This window comes from Humulus lupulus, chromosome 3 (assembly GCF_963169125.1).
Source record: "Humulus lupulus chromosome 3, drHumLupu1.1, whole genome shotgun sequence".
Taxonomy (NCBI): domain Eukaryota; kingdom Viridiplantae; phylum Streptophyta; class Magnoliopsida; order Rosales; family Cannabaceae; genus Humulus; species Humulus lupulus.
The window spans coordinates 54,629,268-54,645,523 of NC_084795.1; positions in this window are offsets into that span (position 1 = coordinate 54,629,268).

Genomic DNA, 16,256 nt, shown 5'->3' on the forward strand with positions numbered 1-16,256 from the left:
AACAAAAAATAACCAAATAAATATTAAGCCAAAAAACAAAATAAATTAAGGAGTACTATGATAAAACATTTCTATACACATATACATCAAAATATCATATCAAAAAATTACATTAAGTAATTCACACAAACAATTTTGATAATGAACACTAAATTTTTTTCATTGTGAGAAGTTTCTATGAAGTCACACGATGCTAAACTCTTAAAACCATTCTACATTATTATATGCTAAATAATATATTATAAACTTCAGTACAAACTTATGCGTATATTAAATAAACATATTCGTTGTACACTTTAATGTTTATGACTACTCATAATAAAGCAGAAATATTATACAGTAGTAAAGATATATGCATATTACTTAGTCCATTAATATTATAATTGTAATAATTGGGCTCAGAACACATACTACAAAAACACTCTTTTAGGATATTTTTTTAAGGCTCTTACCTAGATGTGAGTCCAAAAAACAGCTCATCGACATTTTAGGATTCGCAAGAATTTCTTTTAGGGCCCGTGGAGCAAGTCCTAAAATCTATGTGTATCCTAAAAGTTTGATTTTTTTTTTTAACAAACACCTGGACTTTCGCGAGTCTTAAAAATTATGTGTGTCCTAAAAGTTTGAATTCTTTTTTTAAACAAATACGTCTTGAACTTTTTAGGACTCGCAATAAAGAATTTCTTTTAAGGCTCGCGGAGCGAGTCCTAAAAACTATGTGTGTCCTAAAAATTTGAATTTTTTTTTTAACAAACACCTCCTCGACATTTTAGGACACTCATTACGAGTCCTTAGAGAATTTTTTTAGGATACGCAGTGCGAGCCCTAAAAACTTATGCGTGTCCTAAAAGTTTGAATAATTTTTTTTGACAAAAGTTTTATTATTATTTATTAAAAAAAACAAAAAAAAATCACTCAGCCCCTTTTTCGCTCGCTCTCTCTCTCTCTCTCTCTCTCTCTCTCTCTCTCTCTCTCTCTCTCTCTCTCTCCCTCTCTCTCCTTGCGTCGTCTCTGCCAGGGCCGAACGACCGTCGTCCCGTCGCCGGCCACCGCCACGCGCCAGACCATCGGACGTGCCGTCCCCCTCAACCCTCAACCCTCAACCCCCGAAGATGGACACGTCACGCACGGCCTAAGGCTCTTAACGGGGCACTCGAAGTTCTGTCATTCGTGATGTTGTACCCTGATTTCAGTACGAGTCATTCACTCAGCTCGGGTACACCTGAAAAATAAATATATGGAAAGAATAACCAAGAAATCCATTTATTATCCACGTGCGTAGCTCAGTTTGTACATTGGTCATACGAGATAGGGATACAAAGGTTGTGAAGCGCGAGCTCATGATATTCAAATGGTTGTCGAAGTACGAGCTCAGAGAAATATCCAGCTCTTGATAACTCAAATATATTACGTACCCACAGATCCCCAAAGACTCGGGTACTTTTATGCGATTCCTTATGGCTAGCCTGTCATATTTAATGTCCTAGATATTAGGAGACCATTTACTTGGTGATCAAATCATATCCTGGTATACATGGGAATAGTTTATATTAAAGGTAATAAATATGTAAATCCGTGATTGACTCACGCTGTTACCCAAACCTATCCATGGAATTTCTCTATAAATACTAGAAATATTGGAGAGGGAGAGGGACGATTATTCTGTAATACAAAAACTCTGCCAAAATATAGAGAGAGAAACAACAAAAATATAGAATCGTGGACTAGGTGGATTTTAACCACTGAACCACATAAAAGATTTGTGTTCTTGTGAATTCATTTCATCTTTTGATTTTTTACTAAGCACTAATCAACCTTATTATTTCTTAATACACTGTTGGCGAAAAACTGCGTCAACAGTTTGGTGCTTTCATTGAGAGGGAAATTAGTGCTTTCATCAAAATTTCATTCATATCTCATCATGGTGCTCACTCACTAAATGCACGACAATGAGATGGAACAACATGGTGGGCAAGAGGCCCATCATACCGTTGTTTCAAATGAGCATGGCCTTGAAGTCCAACAACGTCTGGGAAAGCAACCGGTGGGTCACGACGATACTAGGAGTTCAGCATCATTGCCACCAAATCCAAACCTAGACTACTTAACTGTAGTTGAGTTGGAGAATATGCAGTTAAGAAGCCATCTTGCTAAGACACACAGGCTAATTGAGGAGGTTTTGGCTCAGCCACCCCCTCTTACAACCGACGTTAATGTCGGAAAGAGGCAAAGTGGATCTCATAAGTCCCACAGGAATAACCAATCCAAGCCAAGTCGGTCAGTTAGAACTGCCACCCCAAGTTCTGTGCTTATAGCGCAAGCTCCCCAAAATGCTCAACCTAATGGCCCTCGGAGAGGTCATCAACAAGTCAGTCGATCAGTTAGGATCGCAACCCCATGTTCGGTGCCTCCTTCACAAGTTCCTAGGAATGTTCCAACAAACCCCCTCTGCGTCACAATCATGTCATCAGGTGTAGAGAGCTAGAAATAATGGGGCAGAACAGAGGCGGGCTAATTTAGTTCGTCCTGACCGGATGAGGATTGCCTCGCCAGTAAGGCATCCCCCATCACCCATTAGAAATCCAACACCACCTCGGCCCACGCGGGACATTCCTGCATATGGAGACAGTAGGAGAAGTCCTCCTCCATCTGTCCATACTTATGTTCCACGGACACGTGTTGAGAATCCAGATCCTCGACCTCAACTGCGAGCTCTGAGTTTTGCGAATGGAAGTTATTGGACTGAAAGTTTTCTAAGTGGTAGGTAAGAGGGTGATCTAAGAAATCATCTAAGTTCGGTACAAAGCCCTTGATATGATCCACAGCCTGAGTTGCGCGATCGCCAAAATTCGCAGAGAAGAAATTCAGCTTGAGAAGGTGTTAGTTATACTTGTCAAGAGGGAGGTCCTTCCGAAGTACGTGATAACGGGAATGCCCCACAAAACCAAGCTCGAGCTTGGAGGGACAACAACCCATCGAACGTGTATGATAGGATGGGAGTTGTTGAACAACCCCAAAATAACCTTGGGACCAGGGACAAAACCCTCGAGAGGCTAGCTCAGATGGAGGAGCAAATGAAAAAGCTTTTGTCTGAAAAAGATAAAGACAAGTGTGAATCAGAGGATGAGCTCGAGCTTTTCACTCCAAATATTCTAGCGGCCACATATCTGGTGGGCTTCAGAATGCCACACTTGTCAAAGTTTGATGGAGATGGGGATCTGTCTGATCACCTTGGGATGTTTAACACCATGATGATGGCCCACAATGCCAGATCCGATCTAAGGTGCATTTAATTCCCCTCAATTATGATTGGGCCATCCAGGGAGTGGTTTAAACAATACAAGAGGCATTCAATTAGCTCGTGGAAGAAGTTTTCTGCTGATTTTAAGAGAGCATTCAGGGCTTCTCAGACATCTCAGATTAAGGATGATTCATTAGGTAATGTAAGGCAGCAACCTCGAAAATCATTGAAGGCATATCTAAGTAGGTTTGCCAATGTCGCTGCGCAAGCTAGAGATGCCAACGATAGCTCCAAGCTCATGGAAATGAGGACATGAATCCTTGTTGGAGGCAACCTGTGGCAAGAATTACAGAGAGGAGTTAATAGTGTGGACGAGTTCTTGGCATGAGCTCAAAGATGGGTTAACCTGGAAGAGGCGCGAGCTTCTATCGATAACGGATGTCGCAGCTACGACCCAAACCATTACCAAGAATAACCAAGGGGAAATAATAAGAGGAAGAGAAATGGTGAGGGTGACTAGAGCGGAACAAAGAAAAATAAGTCCAGGGATAAATTCAAACATGTTTACGCAACTTATACCAACCTCACGGATACTAGAGAGTGCATCTTCTTAGCCAATTCTACTCGCCTTCCATGGAAGAAGCAAGAACCATTAAAAAACCAAAGAGCGAAGAGAGATCATTCGAAGTTTTGCCGATTCCACAATGATATCGGTCATAATACTAATGATTGTAGATAGATGAAGGATAAGATCGAGGCTCTCATCAGGGCGTGACCTTTGGCCCAATACGCCCGAAATCGAGTGATCCCTAATCAGCTTGCTGGACAAAACCCTCTGTCAGCTCATGAAGCTCTAGTGAATAAAGTCGGAGCTCAAGCGAATCAGGACGACCCTCCTCCGACAATAGGGGGAGATATAGCCACCATTTCAGGAGGACCTCATCTAGCCAGCATGAGCAGAGGTGCCCAGAAGAGATACATTAACGAATTGAAATCCCATAACAGGGTGGAGTTCACCCCAGAAAAGCGGTTATCAAAACAACAGCGATTGGAAAAATAACTAGTCCTTTTTACAGAAGAAGATGCCAGCCATGTCCAGTTCCCACATAATGATCCTTTGGTCATAACCGTTCAACTCGCCAACTAGAGGTACGAATGACACTAGTAGATAACGAGAGTTCTGTGAATCTACATTTTAGTTCCAACTTGGAAAAAATGGGGTTGTCTGTAACCAAGCTAAACGCGACCTCAATGATTCTATATGGGTTTTCTGGTGTAGGGTCGGTTGCTATCAGAACGATCGAATTATTGGTAACATTGGGAGAAGGTTCATGAACTGTCTCCAAGATGCTTGAGTTCGTGGTCATCGATGGTCCAGCTGAAATCAATGCGATTTTGGGTCGTCCTGCGTTGATGGCATTTGAATCCATAACCTCTATCTGCCACCTAGAAATCAAGTTCCCATCAGTGGCGGGAATATGCATCGTTAGAGGCAATCAGCTCGCTGCCAGTGAATCCTATAACATTTCTACGAAGGGAAAATCATAACCCGGGCAATAGGCTATGACCATAAGTGACGGAGGTGAGGAGTCTCAGGATGTGGAAGTTGCTTGTGGGACGGAAGAACCTCAAGAAACAAAGGATAGTGATGTCGCCCCAAATGATGACATTGACCCACGAATGGACGAGGACAGGTCAGAGCTCCAAGCTATTGAGGAGCTCGAAGAAGTAAACATAGATCTCGAAGAAGCTTCAAGAGTTTTTAAGATTGGAAAAAATCTTTGATGATGAAAGGAAGAAGGAGTTGATTAATTTCTTACAAGAGAATCTGGATGTTTTCGCCTGGTCACATGAAGACATGGTGGGAATATGCCCGAGTGTAATCATGCACACTCTAAACTTGGACTAGAGCGTGCCTACAAAATCCCAAAATCAGAGGCGTTTGGGAACAGTTCGAGCTAAAGCACTGCAGGAAGAAGTAGCTCGACTGTTAAAATGCGGGTTTATTTGTGAAGCAAAATACCCGATCTAGGTTGCCAATCCCGTGCTGGTCCCAAAGCCAAGCGAAAAAATGTAGGACCTGCATCGATTTCTCCGACCTGAATAAAGCTTTCCCCAAGGATTGCTTTCCACTGCCAAGGATTGATTAGTTGGTAGATGCCACGACGGGTCACGAGCTCATGTCTTTTATGGATGCGTATTTTGGATATAACCAGATCGCGATGAATCCTGCGGACCAAGATCATACTAGCTTTATGACCCCAACTAACGTATATTGTTATAAAGTCATGCCCTTCGGGATGAAGAATGCTGGAGCTACCTATCTGCAATTAGTCAACAAAATGTTTTTTGATCAGATCGGAAAAAATATGGAAGTATATGTTGACGATATGCTTGTCAAATCCGAGAATGCTGGAAACCATGTATCCGATCTGAAAGAACGTTTTGAGATCTTGAGGTATGATATGGGGCTGAATCCCCAGAAGTGTACATTCGGAGTGACATCGGGAAAATTTCTAGGAATCATAGTCAATACAATGGGGATAGAGACGAATCCTGATAAAATCAGATCATTGTTAGAAATGCCCTCGCCTAGGTCGCGTAAAGAAGTTCAAAGCCTGACTGGAAATGTGGCAGCTCTAAACCATTTTATTTCAAAATCCGCTGACAAGTGCTTGCCATTCTACAACTTGCTTATAGGAAACAAGAAATTTGAATGGACTGAGGAGTGCGAGCAAGCATTCCCCAACCTAAAAACACACTCGGCCGAGCCCTCAGTATTGTTTAAGCCTATGTCTGAAGAACCTCTGTTCCTTTATTTGGTCGTGATAGAAAATGTAGTTAGCGCCATGTTAGTTCGAGAAGAAGACCGTTCTAAAAAACTGGTGTATTATATAAGCAAGAGACTTCTCGGAGTTGAATCATTGTATCCACTGATAAAGAAGATGGAGTCTAATATTGGCTTCCAAAAAGCTCCGGCCATATTTCCAGTCACATTCAATCAACGTCATGACCGACCAACCTTTAAGGCAGGTATTGCAAAAACCTGAAACATCGGGACGTCTTTTAAAATGGGCAGTTGAACTCAGTTAGTTCGAGGTATTGTACGTGCCACGGACCTCAATCAAAAGTCAGGCCCTTGTTGATTTTGTGGCTGAATGCACCGAATTTCAAGAGGAGCTTCCGAGGGAACCGGTGCAAGAGTTGTGGAAAATATTCGTAGATGGATCATTGAACGAGAATGGATCAGGAGCTTAGATCATATTAATCTCCCCAAAAGGTCATTGATTCCATACAGCTCTATGATTCAGATTTGAAGCGTCTAACAATGAAGCCGAATATGAGGCCTTACTAGTTGGATTGAGAGTGGCGAAGGAGCTCAAAGCAAAGACCATATAGTGTTATAGCATTCTAAGCACGTGGTTAATCAGGTGTTGGGGGAGTATCAAGCTCGAGGCACCAAGATGGTGGCTTACCTAGCTAAGGTGAAGGGGGAGCTATCCGAATTTGAGTACAGTACTGTTGAACAGATATCTCGCGAGAAGAACTCTAATTCTGACGCTTTGGCAAGGCTTGCCACCACCAAGGAATTTGAGACCTTGAATGTAGTGCCAGTAAAGTTCTTGGAGAGTCCGAGCGTGACAAAAAAACGGTAGAGGTCGAGATGATCGACATAAGGATACCTGAGGAAAGAAAGGATGCAAGAAAAATACTCTATCAAGCTCCGAGGTATGTGATAGTGGATGGGACATTATATCGATGTGGTCATTCATTGCCTCTCCTACAGTGTGTTCTGCCTGAGGAGGCTAAAACCATTATGCAAGAAATTCATGAAGGCTTTTTTGGAGATCATGCTAAGCGGCAAAACCTAGCATTGAAAATATTGAGGCAGGGCTATTTTGGACCCACTTTAACGAAAGACTCCATCTCGTATGTTCAGAAATGCAACAAATGCCAGCGCTTCGCCACAGTTTCCCGAGCTGCTTCAGTCGAGCTAACGATGATCTCATCCCCGAGGCCATTTGCGGTGTGGGGAATCGACCTAATAGGGTCCCTACCAATGGGTAAGGGAGGAGTTCGTTACACAGTGGTGGCAATCGACTATTTCACGAAGTGGGTAGAGACCGAGCCTTTGGCAACCATCACTTCAAAGAGATTCCTGGACTTTGTGGTGAAGAGCATTGTATGTCGATTTGAGCTTCCTGAAAAGATCGTGTTAGAAAATGGTACCCAATTCGACAGTGATCTTTTCACTAACTTCTGTGAAAAATACAACGTTATTAAGAGTTTATCCTCAGTAGAGTATCCACAGGCCAATGGACAGGTCAAGGCTGTGAATAAAACCCTAAAGACGAGCCTTAAGAAGAGGTTAGATGAGGCCAAAGGATTACGGCCCGAAAATCTCCCGCAAGTACTTTCGGCATACCAAACTTCTAACAGGACCTCCACGGGACACATTCCTTTCTCCTTAACTTTTGGAAGCGAGGCCGTCCTTCCAGTCGAAGCTACGGTAACCACTCACAGGAAAAGTAAATTTAGCCAGGAACGGGATGATGAATTACTTAACTTATCTCTTGACCTAATTGATGAGAAATGAGAGGATTCGCAGTCACAGCTCGCCCATTATCAACAAAAAATCACTCGTTACTTTAATTCTAAAGTCAAGAGACATAGTTTTGGATTGGGCGACCTAGTTCTCCGAAGGATCTTTCTAGCGAATAAGGATCCCAAGGAAGGTGTTTTAGGCCCGAACTGGGAAGGACCATATTAGATCGTGGAAGTTTTGCGTGAAGGAACTTTCAAGATAGCTCGACTGAATGGAGAAATAGTCCCACGGACCTAGAACGCCATGCATTTAAAAAAGTATTATCATTAGTAAAATCATCCATGCAAGGCTTAAGTGTAAAAGCCATTTAATTAAATAATAGATGGATTATTAAATAATTTTTCTTGTTAATGTTTTATTCGCTCGTGTAATAATGTTTGTAAAAGCAACCAAGAGAGTCTCTACAATCTGGCTACTTGGGGGGGCATATAGCCTGAGGTGGATTAGAATAAGATCATTGGATAAGTTTAAATTACTTGAAACCCTAGATACAACCAGGTCAAAAACTTAGACGCTTGGAAAATTGATTATTTGACGGCTTTTTAAGAGCTCGAGATGTCAATAAACCTAGCACAAACTAAGTTTAAATTACTTGAAACCCTGGATTCAACCAGGTCCAAAACTTAGAAGCTTGGAAAATAGAATATTCAATGGATTTTTAAGAGCTCTAGATGTCAATAAACCTAGTTTAAACTAAGTTTTGATCATTTAAAACCCTGGATATAACCAGGTACAAAACATGGAAAGTTGGAAAAATTGTTTAAAATTAAAGGCTTTTTAAAGCTCGAGTTATCAATAAACCTAACACGAACTATGTTTAAAATATAAAATTCTGGATATAATCGGATCCAAGGCTTGATTCTTAAAAAGTATGACATAAATCAACACATAAAGTTTGGATATAACCGAGCTCAAAATATCTATCTCGATCTAAAAATCGATCCCTACAATCTCGAATGAACAAGTCTAAGGAGTCATAAACATGAGAGCTGATAAAGGAATGTTAAATAGATAAAAAGTTAGATATATAAATTGAAAATTCAATTATCCTGAGGAGAAAAACCTCGAATTGAGCCCAAAGGCAATTGTTTACAAGCAAATAATAAAAAAACACCCAAAAGGAAAAAGGGTCACTGAGCTCCTCCAGGCCGCTCTGAGGATGTAACTTCCTCGCCATCCCGCTTGCATGCCGCAGAAGTATCCCCTATTTTAGACGGTTCTTGCAAAATCGTAGCGTTGAATTTTTCAAGGTACGGATCCCACAGCTCGGGAGCCATGAAAGAAAAGTTCCCATCCTAGTTAAAATCCTAGGAATGGTACAACATATCCTCAATGGACGACAATGAGGCCGCCCTCTCTTCTTTGACTGCGGCCTCGGCCTCGAGCAGTTTAGCTTTGATCTCGCCCACCTCGGTCTGGAGTTGCACCAATTGATCCTAGAGGGCAGTCAGGGCAGCCTTTGCATCCTGCTCATTTTCTTGGGATGAGGTGAGGGCCGCCTTGGCATCATGTGCGATCTTTTGAGCAGCTTGCTTGGCTTCTTGAGTGGCTGCCAGGGCTGTGTTGGCGGCCTTTAACTCAGCTCTGAGCTCATCATTTCTAGCCCTAGCATGGGCTATACTACGATATTGAGCCAGGGCAGACTGCAACATAAAAAAGAACAAGTCAGAGATATCCTTGGTAAAAAAAAAGAGAGAAAGAGAACAAGATTTTCACACAGGGAAGACAACTTACAGTGAGGCTCATTCCCATGGCAGACTCCATGATGTTCTCTAGGCTCTTCTCCTCTATAGTCCTCATGTCCCTCGAGTTGGCTCCATAGGCATGCCCTACCATATGGCTCGCCGTCTCATTAATGATTCCCCAAAAGGCTTCAGGGATTTTCTCTAGATCTTGGGGATCTACTAGTATTCGGACGGTTGCAGCTGAGACAGGGGGAGCTAGAGGATCACTTTGTATCACTTGGGCAGCTAGGGGAGGCGGGAATCAGGGTGAAGGATGGGGAGGAGGAACCCTCCTATCAGTAACGAAAGACATCGGAGCTATCGAGCTCGTGCATTTCCCCTTAGCAGGGATTTTGAGGCATTTCCTGCTATCGGAGGGGCCTTCTTCGTAAATCTGGGCCACTTCACGACGGGGCCCGTGCCAGTTTTCCTGGCTTGGTAGGCCGTACGGAGGTCAGGAGCTCCAATTTGTTCCATCTCTTCGCCTAAGAAGAACAAAGGGCGTTAGTGCACGACTAAAGTTGTCAAAAACACAAAGAAAATAAATAAAGATCCTACCCTCCGGCTTGGGGTACGAGTCTATAATCATGACCTCTAGCCTTGGGACTACTGGAGGAGAGGGAGAGTCTACGACTAGTATTTCTTGGATCCTAGGAGGTTCATGCTCAGGTTCTACCTTGTGGCTGGACTCATCTACGTATTGCCTAAATCTAGGGGCAAAGGCTCGCTGGAGCAGAGAAGGCCAGGTCCTACAGTTGGTCCCGTACTCCTCAAAGATGGAGGACCTAAAATTTAAGGTATTGTCGACTACAGTGGTGCCCTTAGGGTAACTATGGTCATGACGCACCAGAAAGTGGTCTACACACTGGAGTAGGGTTATATTACGGTCTGGGTTGTGAGGATGATGGTGGACGAGCTGATTTGGGTTAAATCTAACTAACCTAAAATTGGAAACAACCCTATCTAGTTCCCTATAAGGGTATGGGTTACCTTGGCCGGAGGGGCCAGCTGCTTCCCCTGACGCAACTCTAACTATATCGGGTTCCCGAATAGCCTCGGGAACCCACCTCTTTCGCACAAGAGGAACATCGTCCTCTTCCTCATCGCCTTCGATGACCGGCAAGGCCTCTTCTTGAGAGGACGAGAGCTCATGGATTACTGTGAGGGTAGCCCGGGTCATTAAGTACAACGTCTGGCCTTCCCCAATCAACTGACATGACAGCATTGTGATATCATTCATGACCTGGCAGTAGTCCTTCTTACTGAGTGGGAGCCCAGACAAAGTCTCGTATTGACCCCCGAGGGTCACGGACTTCGCCGTCCTCGCAAATATGGATACACGAGAAATAAACTCAGTTAATACATGTACAGGGAAATTTTTTTGGAAAGAATAAAATTTCACGAGTTGAAGTCAGGGATTAAAGGAACTTATAAGGATGGTTGAAGTATCTGTGTTCACAGTTTTGGAACCCGTTCAACATAAAGAACAAGACTTTATAGTCGTTGGGGTGGCTTGGGAGCTCAATGACGGGAGAAGAGTTGGGGAATCTAGTGAGATAGTAGAGTCCGTCACCTCGACCTCTCTATTCCGGGCTGGCTTTGAGGTAGAAGAAATATAATATATCTGCCTGAGTGGGGACCTCCCACTCGTGCTTTAAAAACAAGTATTTTAGCCCCGTCAAAAGCCTATAAGAATTTGGGGAGAGCTAAAATGGAGCCAACATTACGAAATTCAGAAAGTCCGTGAAGTATTGGTCGAAGGGGAGAAAGGCTCCTGCCTCAAGGTATTCGTCACTCCAGGCCGCGAAATCATTCTGGAGAGGGGAGCAGCTCTGTTCCCCTTCAAAAGCAGGTTGGCCAATGAGAACTTCACTCTCGACCTCAATGTTGTGGCTTAGGATGGTTTTGTTTACCCTCCCCTGGATCGTAATCTTGGATATGATTCTTTCCGCCTCGAAGTAGGCATTGGGGTCAACAACCATCTCATTCTCCACCACTGCACCGAAGTGGGGAATGGGGGATTCAGAGGTGACCTCCTTCCTTTTGTTCTTTTACTGAGCAGATGAGCTGGATGCCTTCTTCTTGGTAGCCATCAGATCGCCTAACGAACAAAACGACGTAATTAGTAGGCGACCTAGGAGGATTTAAAGGTTTCGACGTTGAAGAATGGAGGGGAATGTTTTATTTTTGATATACAAGCTGAGTTGGCCTCAGCCCCGTCGCGTGATGCCACGCACTACCCTAAGCTACCCGCCTCGGTTTCCTAATGGACCCTTGATATTTATGGATTCATGTGTCAGAATATCGGACCACTTTTTTCCTTGGGAGGCAGTTTAGTGCAAAACCACCCAAGAAGCATGATTCCTAAGAAACCTGGTTTGAACCCTAAAAACTTTTCATCTCCTATATCTCGAATGGGTATTTTCTAAATTCAGCACGGATTACCCAACTTTACCCAGAAATTACCGAGTTTTATGAATGTCGTAGTTCTAAAGATATTTTACGTCCTACCCATTGAACCTAAGTCGAAGCCTATTCGCTAAAAATAGGTGGGAAATAGCCTAATATTGACTACGGTGAAGTGCAGATGAGCATGGTGAAGAACAAAAAGACCAGTAAATTTTTTTTCTTCAAAACCAAAAGATGAGGTACTTACAATATGTTCTTCGATAACAAGAAGTAGACTTTTAAGGAGAAAGTTCCTGGAAGACTTCTGAGTAACTTGGTGCAACAAACAGTTTTTGGGTTTTCCGAGAAAGTAGAAGGATTCGGAAATGCAGAAGAGAGAAAATATAGAAAAACTTCAAATGAAAGGTGGTGAAATCTGAAAATTGGCTACCTTATTTATACGTAAACGGCGTACATTAATTTGGGCCATCCGATTTGGTTAGTACAAGATCTAAGGGTCAGGATTAAAAAGACAAAATGGCGGCAAAAAGGTGACAAGATAATTATTGCAGGCCTCGAAACCCAAACAGATGCCAGTTGTGGTATACCATGTGTCCAGAACTCGAGTAGTGGTAGGCATGAATTAATGCAGCAGAAGTCTAAAAATCCCTACTGTGTAGGTCAGAAGGTGACGACATGAACCAAGGCATCCATTTATTATCCACGTGGGAAGCAATGTTTGCACATTGGTCATACGAGCTAGGGATACAAAGGTTGTGAAGCGCGAGCTCATGATATTCAAATGGTTGTCGAAGTACGAGCTCAGAGAAATATTCAGCTCGTCATAACTCAAATATATTGTGTACCCACTGATCTCCAAAGACTTGGGTACTTTTATATGATTACTTATGGCCAGCTTGTCGTATTTAATGTCCCAGATATTAGGAGACCATTTACTTTGTGATCAAATCATATCTTGGTATAAATGAGAATAATTTATATTAAAGGTAATAAATATGTAAATCCATGATTGGCTCACTCGGTTACCCAACCTGTCCATGAAATTTCTCTATATATATTGGAAATATTGGACAGGGAGAAGGACGATTATTCTATAATACAAAAACTCTGCCAAAATAGAGAGAGAAACACAATAATATAAACTCGTGGACTATGTGGATTTTAACCACTGAACCACGTAAAAGCTTTGTGTTCTTGTGAACTCATTTCATCTTTCGGTTTGTTACTAAGCATTAATCAACCTTATTATTTCTTAATACACTACTGGCGAAAAACCGCGTCAACACATGGGTTTGTCCCAAACTTTCCAAGCACTTTCCCGCCACCTCTAACCACCACCACCACCATACTCCTTGCTTCTTAGGCTTCAAAACCCACTAAAAAATCAGACTCAATGGTCACTGGAATTGGAAGTCAATGCTCGCTGGAATCCATGGTGATTTTTGAACCTTCAAGCGTAGATCCAAGCTTTTTTGAGCCATTTCAAACAAAACCACCGCCACCACGACATTTCCCTTTGCTTGGGCTTTAAAACTCAATAGTTTGTTTTTTGATTCACCACCTTTGAATGGTGGCGCCTCAGCCCCGCCGCCGCCGACAACCACTGTGCTTTGGGATTCAAAACCCACCAATTCTTTTTTTTTTTAAATAAAAAAATAAAACTTTTCAGGACTAGCAATGCGAGTCCTTAAAATATTCGTTGCGAGTCCTAAAAAACCTCAGTTTTTAAGGCTCTCAAATAGAGGACTCGCTAAAAAGTCTTTTTTGTAGTAGTGACATATTTAATAAACAGTTAACAGAAATAATATAGAGCAAACAATATATATACTACAAGTCATCCATTCTTTTTTTCTATATCCAACCGATGAGGTTATTTACATATCAAGAAAAATTACAATTCACATAAGCAATCTACAAGCAACAATCATAAAGTAATAAGATATGCAAGATGCACATCAGAAATCTAAACAAAAAATCAAAAGTAGAATAAATAAGATATGTAATGAGTCACTAATATAATCTTTACAATGACAGAGTATAGTGCATCATTTGTAATTCACCTTAATAGCTTTAAAAATCAAAATCAAATTGTCATAGTCACCCAACTATAGCAAAATAAATTAATTTATTCAGAAAACCACAATGATATAATACAACATTAAGAATATAAATGTATGTATAATGCTAATGCAAAAATTATATGTTTCTAGTGACTTATATTCCAACTATAATATACTATTTTTAGAACCTTTGTATAGTTATCTGATATACTAGTGAAACACTATGCTTAACACATGAGGACATGATCTTCCTAATCACCTATTATTTCTCTTTGCCAAATTTTCATTATAAAATTCACAAGATCTCAAACATGATACAAAATATTAATTTTGAAAGAACCCGATCTTAAAATTAAAGCATAAATGTATTCTTTTACTAAATTATTCTCTAGCCTATGAAAGAAAAAACAGATAAAGGGAAACTGTTGCACAAGCAAAGTAAGTAAATATGTCATATGTTGGAGCTTATATTCTATAAACTAGTTGAGACATATCAGAAATCATCAAATACGAAAAATAAACAACAATAAGCATTATTGTTCAATGTGTGGGCACCGTTCAAAACTACCCTATTATGAAAATAGACAGGACAAGTTTCAACAACACACTTACTTGGTCAGGAAAATGTGAGCCTATTGAAACAAGCAACCAAGTTGCAGCTCTTTGCCAGTCAGTATTTATTTCTTATAAGAGCATTTCAATGAAGCGTAAGCACAATTTAACAATTCACCAACAAATATGAAATCTACAATGAAGTTTTCAGCTCATTATTCTACTGATTAAATGCATTAAGATGGAAGACAGTTAACGTATAGTTGTAATGATATTTTAATCATTAGTTAATAATTTAAAACCACAAGATATCATTGAATCCAATTATCCTCTTGTAGGAAACAACAACTTCAAGAAATCTTTTCTACAAATGGTAATATGGTCAGGTTCTTTACCCATATCATTGTTCAAGAGATTCTTATAACCCTCTATAGCTTTTCAGATCCTGAATGATTTTCAGAGTTAAAACTAACAACCATATAAAGCCTAGTCTTCACATAAAAACAAAATCAAAAATAAGAAAACAATATAAATGGAAACGAAACCAAAACAGAGCAAAACTCATAGAAACCCAAATCGTGAATGGAAGCAAGCACTCTTCAAAACATAGAAAAAAAAATGAAAATATTAAAGGAATTATAAGAATCGTTCAAGAGCTACTGTTGTCACATGTCTATTTTGATACGAGACAACAGTTGTACGAAAACTGTTGTCTCATGTGTGTTGCCTATGTACAGTTTTGTAGTAGTGAATGTTTGGTTTTCTATATACCTTAACTTAAATTCATATAATACAAAAGGTTTTCACTATACCTACTGTTGGAAATATATGACTTTAATAATTGCAACTCAATAATGAATAATGATAATAATGCAATATTCCAAACCCTAGATGTTGATCAAGATTCAAATTCAAAGTATGAAAGCAATTCTTGATAATCAAATAAACATGTTCATGATATGAATGTTAATCTTGAATATAAATAACTAAATGATTAAATGATGATAAGATGAAATTAGATACATTTAATCATCAATACTAACTGTTGACACGATTCTTTTTCCAACAGTGTATTAAGAAATAATAAGGTAGATTAGTGCTTAATAAACTGTAATGAAAAATAAATGAATTCTCTTAAGGGAATTTCATGGACAGGTTTGGGTAACCACGTGAGTCAATCATGCATTTAGATAATAATTATACTTAATACAAATAATTCCCATATATATGGGGATATGACTTAATTACAAAATAAACATGTCCTGCTATCTCGGATAATAAATATGACAGCCTGGTCATGAATAAGCGTATCAACAAATCCCGAATCTCTGGGGATCCCTCGGTATGCGATATTCTAGAATTACCATGAGCTGGGTATCTCCTCCAAGCTCATGCTTCGACAGCTACTTTAATATTCTGAGCGCGCGCTTCATAGCCATTGCATCCTTAGCTTGGGTGACACCTATCACCATGTATGACCACATAAACCCGAGCCGTCCACGTAGATAATAAGCAGATATCATTCCCATGGTTATTTCTCTGTATATTTATTTGCCAATTGTACCCGAGCTGAGTGAATGAACTTGGGCTAAAATTAGGGTACAACATTTGCCCCCCAAGCTCTTTCTCATGTATGACATAGTCACTTTCTGACCTACACTGTA